We start from the raw sequence: 16,127 nt of genomic DNA on the forward strand, positions 1-16,127 counted from the left end.
CTGGATTCCACGTGATTTTCTCCTCGCTGGTCATATGCGCATCCGACCAGCAATTTGTTCGTTATCTGTACGAAGAATCCCAATGGTCCGGCTGTCGCGCAGCGTTACGCCCCACAGCTAGCGGCCGCGCCGCAATGAAGTCTCGGCACCAGTGACGTCACCGCCCTGTTCAAAAACTGTGGAAACCCGTCTCATGGCTAAGCCCATGCACGTCCTCCCCTGGTTGACTCCGAACCATTGCTTGACAATCTGTTACCAAGGCTGTTTCTTGTAGCGTTCGTGGCGTCATATTATGCCACTCTTGCACGAATAAAAAACACACTCATTTGGTAGTGATGCCTCAGGTCTGGTTTTACCCATCGATATCTTGTGTTTCCCTCACATCAAAAGTAATCCCTTGATTAATGGCAAACTATGCCTCAAACCGCATGTGCTGAGCCTAAAGGTGCAACTTTTTAACCAGCTAACTCGCCACGTCTGACCGGGAAAGAACCTGTGGGCTTTTGGCCGGGCTGTGGTTCATACTTGACGGTCTTCTGCCGGCCAAAAGATTCTAACGAGGAGATAAATGAATCTTTGCGGGTACTTCACTTTCACCGTATATCAATAAGTAAACACACTGCAGCATACAATGCAATTATGAACACAATCATATTTACATATTTATGCTGAAGGTCGTAGTAACAAAACCAATGGCAGACATGGCACACCAGTAGACCAGGCTGATCAAATTCGGCAACTATATGCAAACATCTCGCCGAAAAAGTCAAAAATAATTTCTCAAATTATCAAAGTTTGGTCAGATGTAACTGAGCACTAAAATGGTGGCTTCATTATACAAACACTCGATGTACTGCGCTTGGCTGTTATTGTGAGTGTGTGCACCTGCATTGTCTTGTTTCATACATAAACCATACCCACCTCACATTCAGCATCATGATAAATGAAATGACCGGAAACAGTGTGACTTCTAATGACCTAGAGCTTAGTCAACTAATTTATGCGGCCCCAGTCATTGGCGCTTCACATGCGCAACAGTGGTCGAAATCTGAACATCGAGAACGTAGAGTTTGTCTATTTATGTCTGCGATCTCCTTACATATCTATAAGAACATATAGTTCACGAGCACGATAACAGGGGTTTTCAAGCGCAATAGCTTGTACCCTTATCGCCATTGTCATTAATTTGCGTTGTGTATGTCTGATACCCATTTTTGTCCTGGCTGCTCCCACCTTCTCTCTTTGAAACCCGTACATAGGTCATCGGCAAAAAAGAAGCTAAATATGTGATGACAATCAGTCAATCGACATAGACATAGACAACGGACGTTTTAGACCTACTCTGCTTTGGCTTTGTTTCCGTAAACATATTTTTCATATTTAACGGTATCCGCAGTTGTGTGGCATTGTTTAAAGAAAATCATATCACTTAAAAGGAGTGATTCACACTTGCATTGAGGGTTTGAAATGCAAGACCAATCTTGAAGATCCGTTGGTGCAGTTCACAGCCCTGTCCTTAAAACCTAAGGCCCTCTAGTTTCTGAGCTTCACAACCGGGAAAATATGCAGACTCTTTCGGAGAGGCTATTTCAAGGTCACCCAGGCATCCATCACGCCATACAAACGTCACGCAGTGGTTCATACCTGGCCTTTGTGAGCACAATTTCCAGATTTAACGGCCACCAAGTGGTTCTCAATCATTGTTGTACAAGAGAGGATGACATAATCAAACAAAGACGTATTAAGAAGTACATTTCCTAAATAGAAAAATTGTGTTGCCTAGCGCAGTATTTTCCTCTGAAGAGCATGCCAATATTTATAAGTGGTGTAGATGGTGTCTTTTGCAGTCTTTTCTACTTCAAAACCATATCAATAGTTATAAAAGAGCTCATTTTATCGAATCTGATGCTTGCTTCAATATCTTCAAATGTGGAACATTTTGTTTAGGCGGCACAAGCCTCATTCTTGGGCACAATTTTATCGCTATCCTTGTGCGTAGTATCACCACATATATGGTGCGGCTGACGCGCACTCTGAAAGGATGCATTGATAGAAGAGGGTATGGATGTTGTAAAACCGGTTGCCCGGTATTGAATATCGTAGGAATATCATTGATATGGCGCCGCGTATGCCAGATATCGCCACAACGGTCTCATCTATTCCAGTGTTGGCGTGCATAGACAGGTACACACATTGCTTGTGAAGAAGATGAGCCTTCTGAGGACTTTTCAAGGATATCTTGCTTGGGCCTTTCCGGGAATAAGCTGGAACTGGTCAGATGTGTCGAAAGAAACAGAGGGATTTGAAGGACAAAATTTTACGATGTAAAATCTCAGAGGGTTTGATATCACGTCCTGTGTGCATCGTTGTTCGGGCTATTGCGATATGTTTTCAACACCTTGGCCTCTGTGAAATCTTTCCTTCCATTCACGTACGAAAAGTCAGTACAAAAAAACATGAGTATGAAACTAGAAATGTCCTAGATTTGTGATCTAGGCTAGATTTCTAGTTCACACTACAGATTTGGCAGCCGGTGACTGAAGGTAGCGTTGCGTAGATGCCAGAATAGTGAAGGTATTTAAAACTTAAATGAATGTTTTGTCAAAACCTTTGAAAGAAACTCTCGAGGAGCTGTACACTATATAACATTGACAGCAGGCATTGATCGACAGCAAACAAGTTAGCGTATTTTATGAGGAACATGTAGATAAGTTCCAGAACACCTCTGCCCCGAACCCACAACCCCGCGGTTGTGAATCCAGCACGTTACCGATTGACCTGCTCAGACCGCTGTGCCTATTGCAAAAGTCGGAAAATCCATGGCATACTGTGCACAAAAACTTTGACCCGGCACGCCGTGGAGTTTGGCTTTTCTAGACGAAAAAAGGTCAATGGATCGGCTCAAGACAAGTGAGCAATCTTTCGTTTGGCGCCAGGTTCTTCAAAATTAGCCTGATAAAATTCGATTTATAGCTTGGTGAAAAGCAGGCTTTAACACGTGAACCCTATGGGCTAGCAGGAAAGTAAGCCGTGGAGCGGTTTTTCTACCAACGAACTTTGGTTGGGGCTGTACGCAAAGTCCCTCGATACACAACGCGTATACAAATACTCCTTTCTCGCACGCGCTGTGATCGACACCGGTATCGGGTAGGACCGATATGCCGTGAAACGCCACAGAGGTTGAGCCTCTCGCGTGTGAAAATTGCGTCTTAATCTCTGCGGTCGTCTATGCTGTGCATCTGACCAAATAACCTTGTACAGGCCGCCGTGCGCTCGGACAATAGTAAAAAAGAGAATGGTTAGCTGGCTTGCTTCATATAAAAATTAAGCTGCTGGTCGGGTGGAACAGAGCGAATGACCCTCGAGACAGTTTCGTTGGATTTTTCAGCATTCCAGCAAAGGGGACCGGATGCGAGCATGATTTCACTCTTATTTTTAAGCTTCCTTATCTGTCTTTGCCATTAACCGCCATTGAAACACTGTATTCCTGCGGTGAATTAAGACACACCTAGTCCGGAATCCCTCACGGCGGGCCTTGCTCCGAGGTAACGTACATTCGGGTCGCCATGTCATGAAAATGCAGCTCACGTGATTTATGGTAACCGCTGCGCGATGCGGTCTGCCCCCGGATTCCAGCCGCTGCGGTCGGTTTATCGAGAACTGCTCAGCAGCCACACACACACCGGAGCAGCTTGGGCCACCCGCTGGCTAAGCGCGATGCGTCACGTGACCTCGACAATGGAGCGCGGCTGCCTTGGAGACTCCGGGGCCGCGTCCGCGTTGCCGAACGCCGTCCATCTATGACGTAACCCATCACGTCATAGGTAGGTGCGTCACAGCGGTTCCTACGGTTTGGGGTTCGCTCGTTTGTGTAAGACGTAGACACTTGTTACGCCATAAGTAGCAAGTCAGGTAGGTACTTTTCCTATGGGGAACGCAGCCCGGAAGGTCGACAGCCCAAGCGCGACGACTTACCGCAATGGGCTCAATAACTGAGTGTCCAAAGATGCGGCCAGGACGAGGCGTGCTAAGAGAAGTTGCCTGAGTTTGTTTGTATTTGCTGAGAAGTTGAAGTTGAAGAAGTTTAGTGTTTCCATTTGTATAAACGGCCCCAGCAGTCATTTTGAAAAAGGAGCTCGGGATTTGTTTCCAGATAAGCCTGGCGGTTTCGACCTAGTTAAGTACGTCGCTATACGCTGGAAAGGTTAAGCAGAGAGGGCGACTTGCTGTGGTGAGATTTAACGGTACACTTGCATGCTTAAATAAAGCCCGTCCAAGACTGCAGCCAGTTTCCTTGCACCTGTCATCGATAATTCAATATTTCCATCTGAAACAGGTTCATAGAGTTCATCCATGATCCTTGTTAAAACCACTATTAAACTAGACATACTTTAATTTTACCAGCATGTAGACAAAAACAAGCACGGATTTTTGACTTATGGATGAGATTGCATTCGCAGTAAAAATTACAAAAAGAAAGCTTGAGATGTTATTGTTGCTGCAAAAAAACAAGTAAAGCAGAACATTCCAATTCGATGGATCATTCGTGGTGTAAGCTATTGTGCAGTTTTGCGCAGCCTTGCTCAAAGTCGACAGATACCGAAAAGCAGCGAACTGGTTGCCCTCTAAGTTACTTTTTATAAGTTTGATTATCATTCCACATGCGGTACATTAAGCGGGGGAGTTTGACCGGCCCATTTCAGTTTTTTATTCTAAATGTGAGAAAACAAGTTTCTCTACTTTAGGCTATGGGCGACCCCGGTGCACTTTTTGGTGTCATGAACAGCAACAACATACCACCTGCGCGCATTCGCTGCAGATTATTTTATGATAACCTCCAAATGTGTTATCCCGTTTGAGCTCCAAAGTCGGCTTTCAGCGTCGTCTGCCGCCACCGTCCCCGTTCGGTTGGTGTTGACAGCACGGATCGGCCCGGCAGTGCAGCCACGGACCGCTCTGAGGGCAGTGGCAACGGACCGCTCTCTGACGGCGGGCGACTGGGAGTGGTGCCCCAAATGGAGCCGGTGTGGGGCTTCACATCTCGTCGAAGCCCCAGCCATTGTCAATAGCTCACAACCGCCATTTTCCCCATGACACGTGGCTGCTGCTCATTGTAATGCCCGGGAACGTCACCGGCGCTTTGCAGTTCCGGTTTTGTAGTTTGGTTCGGAGTTTTCCGAGTCTCACCACGCCCAGTCTGAATATGGTTATCGACGGTCCGATAGTCACTGAACTTTTGTATATATGACCGTATTTCTTCCTATCACAGGCACGTTTGCGTCACCAGGTATTACGTAAGACATTTCGTAGTGACTATATGTTGTCCTAAAGATATTAGGCATCTACAGAGAAAATCATAACACAAAAATTTTCGATGAGACAGTAGTAATAGCCGTCTGCCTCGTAGAAAAAAGCGAGGAAAATGGAGAGACAGATGCGGCGAAATTTTGCCAGCATGCTTTTATCAAAACGAATATCAGTACTAAATTAAAAATTGTCTGCCGATCTGATTCGATTTTTCAGTTGTTTTTTTTTTAAACGGCGGGCCACAGTTTTTGCACTGTCATTACATTCAAGGGCTTAAACGAGAAGCAATTGCTAGCCATTTTTACGTACAGTACATATCTAACTAAGAATTAGAATACGCGATAAAAACCCTGAACATTCAAATAAATTCAATCAAAAGAGGTAAGCATCACGCTTCATTCAAACATGCAAGCGATTTTAATTAACAAGCAGCGCGCATCACGCGTCAGGCATCACTTATACACGTACACGATTTTAAGCTTGCACGCATCACACATTAAGGCACTTATCACATCCGCAAAATCGGCCATGATGAGGCCTGTACAGTAAGGTCTGGTCGCCGAATTTTTGTAAGAATAGAAATGCTTATTTTCTTGTCTGGATGGCCTGGTGCTCTGTGAGTGACTTCAAGCTCTAAAAAGGTGCATGATCCATACCTTCCTGGATTTCAGCCTGAGCGTGTTTAGCGCAAAAATGGTCATTAAAGGGGGCATTGTGAAAGGGATGTTCACTGTATCTCAAACGGACAGGACACATTGGCTCCGAGACATAGCCTGTGCTCCTCCCATGTTTTTCACGCAGTTTACAGTTAATTTCGTTACTTTTTGCGTGCAAACCCCTTTGAAACCCAGACTTGCATAAATGATATATATTGCCCCGCTCACCGCCTCCCCCTCCCCCGGGCACTTGGGCTTCGAGACAGAAGATTTTACAAGGTTTTTCTAATTTACTGCCCCTCTTCCAAGCTGTCTGTACGCGCAGTTTTGACTTTCTAACGATATATTTGGTTTTGTAAAGCAATTGCTCATCCATGTAAGGTAGTGCTAAGAACCCTCCTCCGACAGGACGTGACCCCGCCTCCTATCATCCATCCCTCACGCGCTTTAGATTTGTTTTACCTCCTCCAACATTCTACCTTTAAAGTTGTAGGAAATATCCATCGCCCAACAACAAACTTCACACTTTGTTTAGGCTCTTTCTTTCCTCTCCGCTACTAGATGAGTTGTATAGAGCCCTGTTGAACATGTTACAGACTCTTTTATGCTTTGTGGAAGTTGGATGCTCAGATTCGCAGTGCAGAATTATACCAGAGATGGTGGGCTTGATAAAGAGCTCCGTTTCCAACGTTGTGCGGTTGTTCCTACTCTCTACCGCCACTAGTGTCTTCAAATATGGGACTCTCTTTCCGCCCCCTGTACGCTCCAAAGTAAATACTAACTCTGAATGCTGGTTGTTCATGAGCTTTGAAAACTCTTCAAGGGCACGTTGTCTGTGCGTTCATACTCAAGCAAGATCATCGATGTATCCAGCTAAGGATGTTCGTTTCAATGGGCTGGCGGCCAGCCCCCCCGCTTCAAATTTGTCAAAAAATATTATCGCCAAGGGAGGAGCGCATACCCTCCCCATTGCTATGCCCAATTTCTGTTCATGCGAGTTAGCTCAGCCACCTGTCCCGCGGTCACATAACTTTATTTGCGTGCAGCAAATGTCGTTCGCACTCTACGCAAAAGGCAATTTGACCCCGAGATCCCGAAACTTACCGGGTTGGTTTTGCCAACTAGGGCTCAAACTGACTGTCAAAACGTGAGCATTGATTTTAAAAAAACATGTTGATAAAGCACCCTGGACGTGCCCAGGATGAGAAAAAGGTGGGTAGCAGCGGGTTTTGTGATGAGTGTTTTCGCAAGTTGGAATGGGTCTGAATACACTGAGCTTAACTGAACGGAACTCAGTGAGTCGCGAACTTACTGTCAATGAGTTTCTGATTCTGAATGGACGAAAATCCTCTCAGGAAACACCGGTCCGTTCAGAAAAATGCACCTTGAGGTGTGGAAAAATCCGGACGATCAGGTCCACCGTTAACCAGAATTCTGCCAGTGCTGATGCAACCCGGCCGCTGCGCCCGAAAGCGTGCACGTATGCGAGAATTGCTGGCTGCAGCCGGCGCTGATCCCGCGGCGGTGAGCCTGTTCGACAAGGTCCGACTCGCGCCGGCTACACACCCAGGTGGCTGAGTGCGCAGAAGGCCACGGGAGAGGCCGGCCCGCTGAAGCGGTCCTCGAGGCCGTGCAGGGGGACGCTCCACTGTCGGCATCCGGTCTGGTGGCCGACGCGGCTGCTGCGCCGACGCGCGTACCCGAGGAAGTGGGCTTTCGCGACGGTGGGCTAGGTTGGAAACAAGACCTTGGGCAGATCCCAGGCCTTGATGGGTGTGTTCGGCAATACTAATGCCACTCAGAAACGTGCGGTGCCTGCTGTTTGAACAAAGCGAACCGCGATTCCGCGCTTTTGTTTTTTCAAATCAATTGCAAAGCCCCAAAATTTCAATGACGAAAGTTTCGTCACTATTACGTCGTGGAGCCTTTTCCCGTGTCGCCTGGAACTGACCTGTTTTGCGTGCATCGGACCTCTCTCTTAACACATTATTTTTTAAAAAAACGTACAAGAGGGACCACAGGCTGAACGAGTCGTAAAGTAAACTGTCCGGAATTTCTGTAGCTTCAGCGACCTTGCTTGGATGGGTCCGTCATGCTTTTGATGAGCTCATATCATTGCTGTTATTGTTTATACTGCCATGAAGTTTTGAACAACAAGTGGCGCAATCCCTTGAATGTTGTACTACGACATTTTTAGGCAATTCACTGCAAGACCTCTGCCACGTAGCGCATTTTTATAGTGTTGCAATTTGATCTCCTATCTAATTAGCATGGAGAGTGTTACATTTCTAATTGCAAAAGAGCTGAAGAACGAGGCTCAGAAACAGGCCTAGATGCTGGAGACGAAGCCTCCGGCGGTACGAAACTAAGTACAACTGACAGAGAGTAAAACGAGCAACCGTATGGTGGCAAAAGTGCGCTTCAATCTGTATAGTTTAATCATGCGCAATCAGATCAGATCATCAACGACGAACTGTCGGACGTAAGTAAAAGATGTACCCGTTTGAAACTTTGAGAAAATAATTTCGAATATCAGCACCAAGAGCAGATGAAGATATGATCCAAAACAAACGGTGGAGGCGAACGTGCCGGCGGCAACTCGCCAAGAGGTCTCAAATCTGTCGCAACCATAATCGCACCCATAGCGCATCACAAATAGTTGCGCTATAAGTCAACCGAAAAGCAGCCATCGCTACCTCTTCAGAACCCGATCTCAAATACAAAACACTGAGGCATAAAATGAACGGGATTTGTTGGCAATGACTACGCCGGCAAATAGTCGTGTTCATTGTGAGCGATGTCCTCCCAAGATGTTGTCGGATTTTTAAAACAACTCGTCACACCTGCCTAAATCATAAAAATTGCAGACTCATTCCTTTATTGATTAAAATGATCAGGCTGACCAGCCTCAACTTGCTAAATTTAAATTAAGACAATGCTGAGGCACTTGCGTACGAATTCATTCATGAAAACTACACATGAGTGCATCTAGGTCTGCCAGACTCATAAGGAGTACATTCCAACGCAGTTATAAGTTCTGTTCGTGCTGTTTCTTCACAACCGGTGGTCCCCATTTGAAAATTTCTGTGTATGCGTCAACTCCATGGCGATAAAACATTTCTGCTGTTGGCTTGCTCCTCCCATGCCGTAAGGGACATGCTATTGGTTTCACTTGGAGAAAATAGCCATGGCTATGCATTTTTCCGAGTTACCTTCACTTATTGGACAAGAGAATCCAGATTAAAGAGACTGACCTGACGCAAATATTCCTGAATTACTATTTTCTGGTAGAGCAAGCAGAAAACTTTAATCCAGAGAAAGAGTATTTCAACACTAAAACGATCGAAATAGGGATAGTATACATGCTGTAAATATCGAGTATTGTATTGGTATGTAAATGACTGTGCCGGTAATGGTTCCCTTTTTTGGTAATATGGTGATAAATATACAGAGCGGGATGGAATGTATTTCTTGACCCTTGCTAAGGTGCTGATATTTTGATAGTTTGACTGTGCACACTCGTTACTCGTTAAAATGACTTGGTTTTGAAGTGGTCATTCGAACTATATCGCGAAAAGTGTACACCCCCGGGAACTTTCTGGCTTTGGATCAGCTGATTTCACTATTTTGCTTTTGGTGCCGACCGTGAGGAAAGCATTTATGCCAGTGCCCAACATCTGATTGAAGTATAGTGATGTCATAAGCACGCTTTTGAATTCTGTGAGTGTAGACTTAGGCATCATCGATTTTTGGGCATAGATAAGGAAGAGCGGCATCCAAATTTTGAGAGAGGCACTACGGCGCATTTTTTGACATCTGTCTCTAAATTCACTCAGAAACTACGTCAGTGTTCATGACCTAAGGGCACGTCGACCTCTGTGGCTATCTATTCGCCTCTGTTATTTCACTAAGGAGCTGTGAAAGTGGTAATGCAGGAAGGTCTGGCTTTTTAAGCTTCAAGCTTCCGGCACATAATGACGTGTTCAAATATGACCGTACCGACCGCACTCTTGCAAATCCTCACACAGGCGGGGTGTTTGTGCCTGATGGTGGTGGCGGGAGAAAGAAAGGCGCAACCTCTTCCGCTTGTTGCCCTCTATGGCTAAAGGTTCAGTCCCCACCACCGTTGCTACCATACATGCCGAGCCTACGAGTATGCATTACACTTTAGCTTGGAAAGGGACGTCTTAAACAAAAACGGAGATACTTCACTGGCCGTCTCTCAAACCGCAGTGTCTGCAAGATCGTTGTCACGAATACCAGCATAGCTCGGTACCCATAAGAAGATCATTGCCCTGCGGCGTGCACGTTGCCGGTGCTATCATAAATAGATCTTTTACTGCAGTCGCGAAAACAATGGCGAGAGCGGATGCAGAGATAACACTGAGCTCAGTGAGTCTGTCCAGATAAGAAAAACACGTCTATTTCGGTGTGCCTTAATGGACTTTAAACGTAAGCGGCTTGCGTACACTGGAGTTCTTCATGGGCTAGATACATCTGTGGATAGTGACTCTATCCGCGGATGGGATCGGATCGGTTCAAAAATTTCTACCAAAACATGGGTTTGATTTCAAACTTTCCCATCCCGCACGGCTTGGGGATTGTAAAACCAAGAAAAATGACATCACTGACTGGTCCCTGGCATGCTGAAAGAAAACTTTAACTCAATGACTTCAAATCATCAAAAGAAGTAGTTGTCAATATGAAGTAATGCTGAACCAGGTTCATAACCAACCTACATTTTCGCTCGCAATTTTCTAATGATGCCAACTGCTGACTTATAATGCACATAGGTGTTGCTTTCCAAAACCAGATCTTTCATTTCTAAAGATCTAATTAAGATGCCTATTAATCAATAACATTGTCTTAATGCAGCATATGCACCAAACCTTCTGATGCTGGCAGCGATCTCGTTTTACCAAGTGGGTGATCAATCTCATTTCAAGTGAGTGACACTGCACTTCAGTGTGGGACGGTGCTGATAACAGACCTCTATCAGACTTTTAAGTGAGTGATAACTGCACTTCAGTGTGGGACGGTCTGGCTATGCTGGCGGAGAAAGAACGCATAGGAGAGACCAATACTCTCTAACGGAGCTCGCACGATCTCTCACGCTACTCGCTCTCAATCTCCTCACTCTTTGCCTCTCAGCGGCTTCTCTATCGCTCTCTCTCTATCTAGATATCCTCTCTCTCTCTCTCTCTTCTCTCTATCTTCTCTTCTTCTCTGTCTCTCTCTCTCCTCTCTCTCTCACTCTCTCTCTCTCTCTCTCTCTCTCTCTCTCTCTCTCTCTCTCTCTCTCTCTCTCTCTCTCTCTCTCTCCTCTTCTCTCCTTCTCTCTCCTCTCTCTCTCCTTCTCTTTCTCTCTCTCTCTCCTCTCTCTTTTTGCTCTCTCTCCCTCACTCTCCCTCTCGCTCTCTCTTGCTTTCTCTCTTACTCTCTCTTAAAGCATACCATAGCGTTTTTAAACCCAAGTTTTCGTCTGAGAACACTACAAAGGTGACCTCAATAGGAACTCGATATTTTTGTCTTATTCATACCTCCATACAACTTTATTAGAAGCTGGATACCAAGAAAATATTGAGAATGCTGCTTCAACTGAAGGGCATTTTGTTGTCTGCGAGCAGATATTGCGTGTGCGCATATCTTTTTTATTCACCTCCCAATTGACTGCATCTAAAAGAATTAACAAGCTGTACTACGTAGCCCAGGAGCTGCAGCAATTTTTTTACCCCGTTTCAATTGCCTGCTTGATGTGAATCACAGTTTGCAGCTTAGAAAAATTACACTTTGGATGTCCACTGATTTTGTTTCTCGATGTTTCTTTCAAATTTGCATGCTGCGCGCAAACATTGAATGTCTACAGTTGCTTACAAGTATAATACTCGCGATCATTTAGAAGTCCCCAGGCACTCAAAAAGTCATCTCGTTGCATGCATGACTGATCGTCTGGTCAAAAACCGTTCAATACTGAAAAGGAAGGCTCGGTAATCCTTGGAGCAGCGATCACCAGCGATCTTGGCAGGTGGCCGACGGGTGGTTGAAATGTCACAAACGTAAGTAATGACGGACACCCAAACTTGACATCCGATGATTTGGAAATATGCTAAAAACGTAACGTTGGCACCCGAGACGATGATGTTTTATGGTGGCTTATGGATGGCTCTCCTGACATGCGAGAACGTTGCTCACTGCAACGCTCTGACATCTGATGAGACGTTCATGATGTCTCACGAGTTAACTGGACGCACCGCAGTGGTCCAGTCATTTGTGAGACCGATAGTAGGCACCGATGATTTTACTTGATGTTTACGCGTCGGCTGATAGAAATATATAATATGAGGTTAGAATCTTAACAAATTATCTATTTTTCGTTTCCGTCGTGAACAAAAACCAAAATGGGAGTTGATATGGAGTCATTTGACATCCTAACAACCGTGCTCAGAATTGCCGCAACTGCTTCATTTCTTTGCAAAATGACAGCACCTTCTCAGTGGAAGTTACAACTGTATTAGTTACAACAGTTACAACTTAGTTGCGGAGCACATTGCACTCATACATACACACACAAGTGTGAGTTCATTGCAATTTTGACTAACCCAATAATGTAGCGGGGGATGATGGTCTCAGTTGAGGTCGTTTTCTCAGTTATTATACCGGAAAATAGAAGCGCACATGGCGTTTCGTGTGAGAGGTGAGACGGTCATTTTATTGCCTCAGAGAACATACCAAATAGGTGTCTTGCTATGCGTTTGAAATGGAACACGTGCGAGCTGTATAATACTTGTGGCTGTGCAAGAATCGTATCACAGCTGGTAACGGTGCTGCTCAAAGTTGCAATTGTCAGGTGCAGACGTGTTGCCCAATTGCAGGGTTTTTGTTTGTGCTTAAGGCCATTGCAAAATTACATTTCCTACGAGCCGCGAGCAAAAACTGATTTTGTCAACAGTAACCGATTGCTGACAGCCTGCTGAATTTTATCAATGCTGATTCATGAATATGTGGAAATAAAGGTACTTAAATTTACCCCATTCCCTTGTAATGTTTGAAACTGCAAAACGTGCGAGTGGAAGAGTGCCGATTTGTAAGAACGATTTATCCAGCAAGCCAGACCAGTCTGTGTTATTGGGGCTTCACGACGCACTCATCTGCATGGCGTCGCCCGCCTCTCACCCTGGCAGGAAGAGCGGGCACCGCGAGGAATCGAACGCCGTACCTCCGGTTTCCCAGACGCGCAGTGGTTTACGCAGACGCGTTAACCACTACACTACCAGCACCCCTAAGCCAGATCGGATCGGATGAGATCCAGGAAATCGGAAACAGCGGGTTAGCAAGCGGATGTAGTATGATCTAGCCAGACTCCATCCGCCGGATTGGGCCAAATCCTAAAAACGAAATTCGCGGAGAACCCTAAAGAACAGCTGGATGCTAAAAAATACATTTCTGCCACCAAAACTCCCAGCAACATTATCGGGTACGAATACGCAACCTATTCCACCGGATCCCATTAGGAAGCCAGAGAGGGGAGACATTCATTCATGGCAGACCATTTCACTTTGCTGCTCGGTACTAGCGTCCTTCTTTGCTGGTCGAAAGTTAAGTCAACATGGGCACCGTAAAACCCGAAGACGGAGCTAACAAGTCCCAGAACTCGGCGACTGAGCCGTATCGGCTGCCGCACGTGGGCGGGATGTTGATGAGAACTGCTTGACATGCAATGCGGTGTGGGACGAGCTCCCCCCGTCTCCACTCCCATGGAGGTTGGGTCGTACCGAGACTTGACGAGCGAAACGCTCGGAAGCACCCGCTTCCAAACTGAAGCAGGCGTCGTTGATCGTGTCGAAACATTTCCTGTTGTACGTCAAGGTGATGCAGCAGGTAGGACAGGCATAGCCAGTGACCCATTGTGTAACCACTCACAGGGTCATTCGTAACACAAGCGGGTCATAATTTTGAAAGGACTTAACCCCTCTGAAGGACCCTCTTTCATGAGATGCTTGAAGGCGATTGGCGGTAGTGAGCAAAGTTAACCGCCGTTGACTTTGATAGCGCTAAACTGAAGAATAGCAAAAAGGTTTGTGGCATTCTAAGGGCAACCACTAACCGCCAATTCGTATTACATAAATGTAGCCTAGTTTATATAAAAATAACCCATAACAATGGCCTCGTTTTCTAGCTCTATGATCGACATGTACATTGTATCTTGGGTATTACAGGCCTGCTATCTTTTCTCCATTCCATAATTACTGACAATTTGTTTCACTTCAGGAGAGGTGGAAACCCGTAATACATATTCAAACACATGATATGACAACGCCTGCACATTTGCGCAAACACAGTACGCCAGACCATCAAAAGCATCTTGAATTTACATCACACAACAACATGTCTAACACTATCATTATTAACGTCGTGGCAGAAAACATGCTCATTATTCTAAAAAATATGCACTCCTGTTGTATAATCATTTATCTCTACCGTTATTTGATTATTGTTCTTTTGTCTGAGGTGCTATCAAATGCCTCTAACTTAAATAAGTTAATGATTCTGCAAAAAAAGATGGAAATAGTTATGTACAAGATGCCTCCACCTAATAGCCCCGAGCCGACCTCCAGTCAACATCATGCAATGTCTGTTACAAAATTATGCTTCAAGCAACACATATAGGCATTGTCGTCTCGTAAAATCCCAGTTATGCGGTTATTGCATACACTTCCGAGGAAGCAATTCCATAACAGCTTAAATGACATGTTAAGAATGAAATAATGTAATTCACTCGAGACACGGCATCAACAGCACATAAAACAGCAAGTTTCAAACAAAAACTTCAGACTATTTACCGGATTCTTTGCATGGGGCCAACTCTATCGACAAATATTTTTGTAGATATATTCACTGCCATGGATCCAATTCCCAAATACAAGTTTGTACTGACAAATTGCATATGATACTTTTTCAAAAGTGGACATCAAACCAGTTGTTTTTCACGAAGAGTTAAATATAGCTCAACGCTAACGTCTTCAGTAATCACAGTAAAACAAATATACAACTTGTGAAACTGACTTAAAACAACCGCTATTTGGTGCTGTCCCCTTTACCCTGCAAGCAACAGCCTTGTGTTTGGCTGGATCGGCTTGCAGGGGGCAACCAGCATGACCAACGTATGGATTTGACCAGAGTTTGTCCAACGCTGTAAGCATACAAAAAAAACACCACCAGCCCTACTTGTAACACTTTAGCACCAGAAATGAGCTGGTGGCCAGTCAAATGCAACTTTAGGCTATGACTACTTTCTATCTTCTTTTAACGACTGCCGCTTTATCTAGCATGCAAATAGGTTGCTTTTGCTCATTTTGTTATCCTTCTTCCGTTTTACTTTCGCAGGGAGTGCAGCGATGGTTTATTTTCCATTTGTGTGGTGTTATCTTATAGTTGTGTTGCCACTAGGTTTCGAATATTTAGCTTAATAATTTTTTTTTGTCAAGAAACTTGAAATTAGATAAAAAGGTCACACCTCAAAACAAGCTTTCCAGTCAAAAAGGCATCCGCATTTACCTTGATCTCGTCTTCATACCAGTGCTAAGATAAGTTAAGTAGGATATCATTCTAATTTAAATCAACCGACTCTCTAAGAGATAATTTCAATATTGTAAGACTTCTTCTACCAAACCGTTGTCGTATCAGGTTGAAATAGTCACAAAGAATCACCCATGTTGACAACCCTGGCCTTATTGTGACCTTCTGCAGGTCAGCGACATTTAGAGACATGTACTATGTTATGTACCACAAGATCGGACGTTCAATTGTCTTCAGCTAAAAAAAGTTTGGCCCCGCTTCGCCGCACCAATGGAACACCGTCTTGGGAAAATATTACCTGGGGAATTAGGGAATTTCCCTCTCCAAACCGAGTGTATGTTAAAGGGGGCGCAAGCAAGTTGTTCAGTTTAATTGCCGGGAACAGCATTCACACAGATAAGAAAGTAGTAATAGCCTTATTCCTCCGAGAAAACCGGGAGAATGGAATACTCTTATTCTTAGATATGCTCTGTATAGTGGAAATGGCTGGCAATCGTTCTTTGTTTAGTCCGCTGAATGTTGGCGTCCTGTAAAAACTGTGGCTTGCTGTCAAAAAAAAACCTGAAAAAATCGGGTGCGATCATTGGC

The sequence above is a fragment of the Pollicipes pollicipes genome, unplaced genomic scaffold (assembly GCF_011947565.3).
Source record: "Pollicipes pollicipes isolate AB1234 unplaced genomic scaffold, Ppol_2.1 Scaffold_5724;HRSCAF=6776_pilon_pilon_pilon, whole genome shotgun sequence".
NCBI lineage: Eukaryota > Metazoa > Arthropoda > Thecostraca > Pollicipedomorpha > Pollicipedidae > Pollicipes > Pollicipes pollicipes.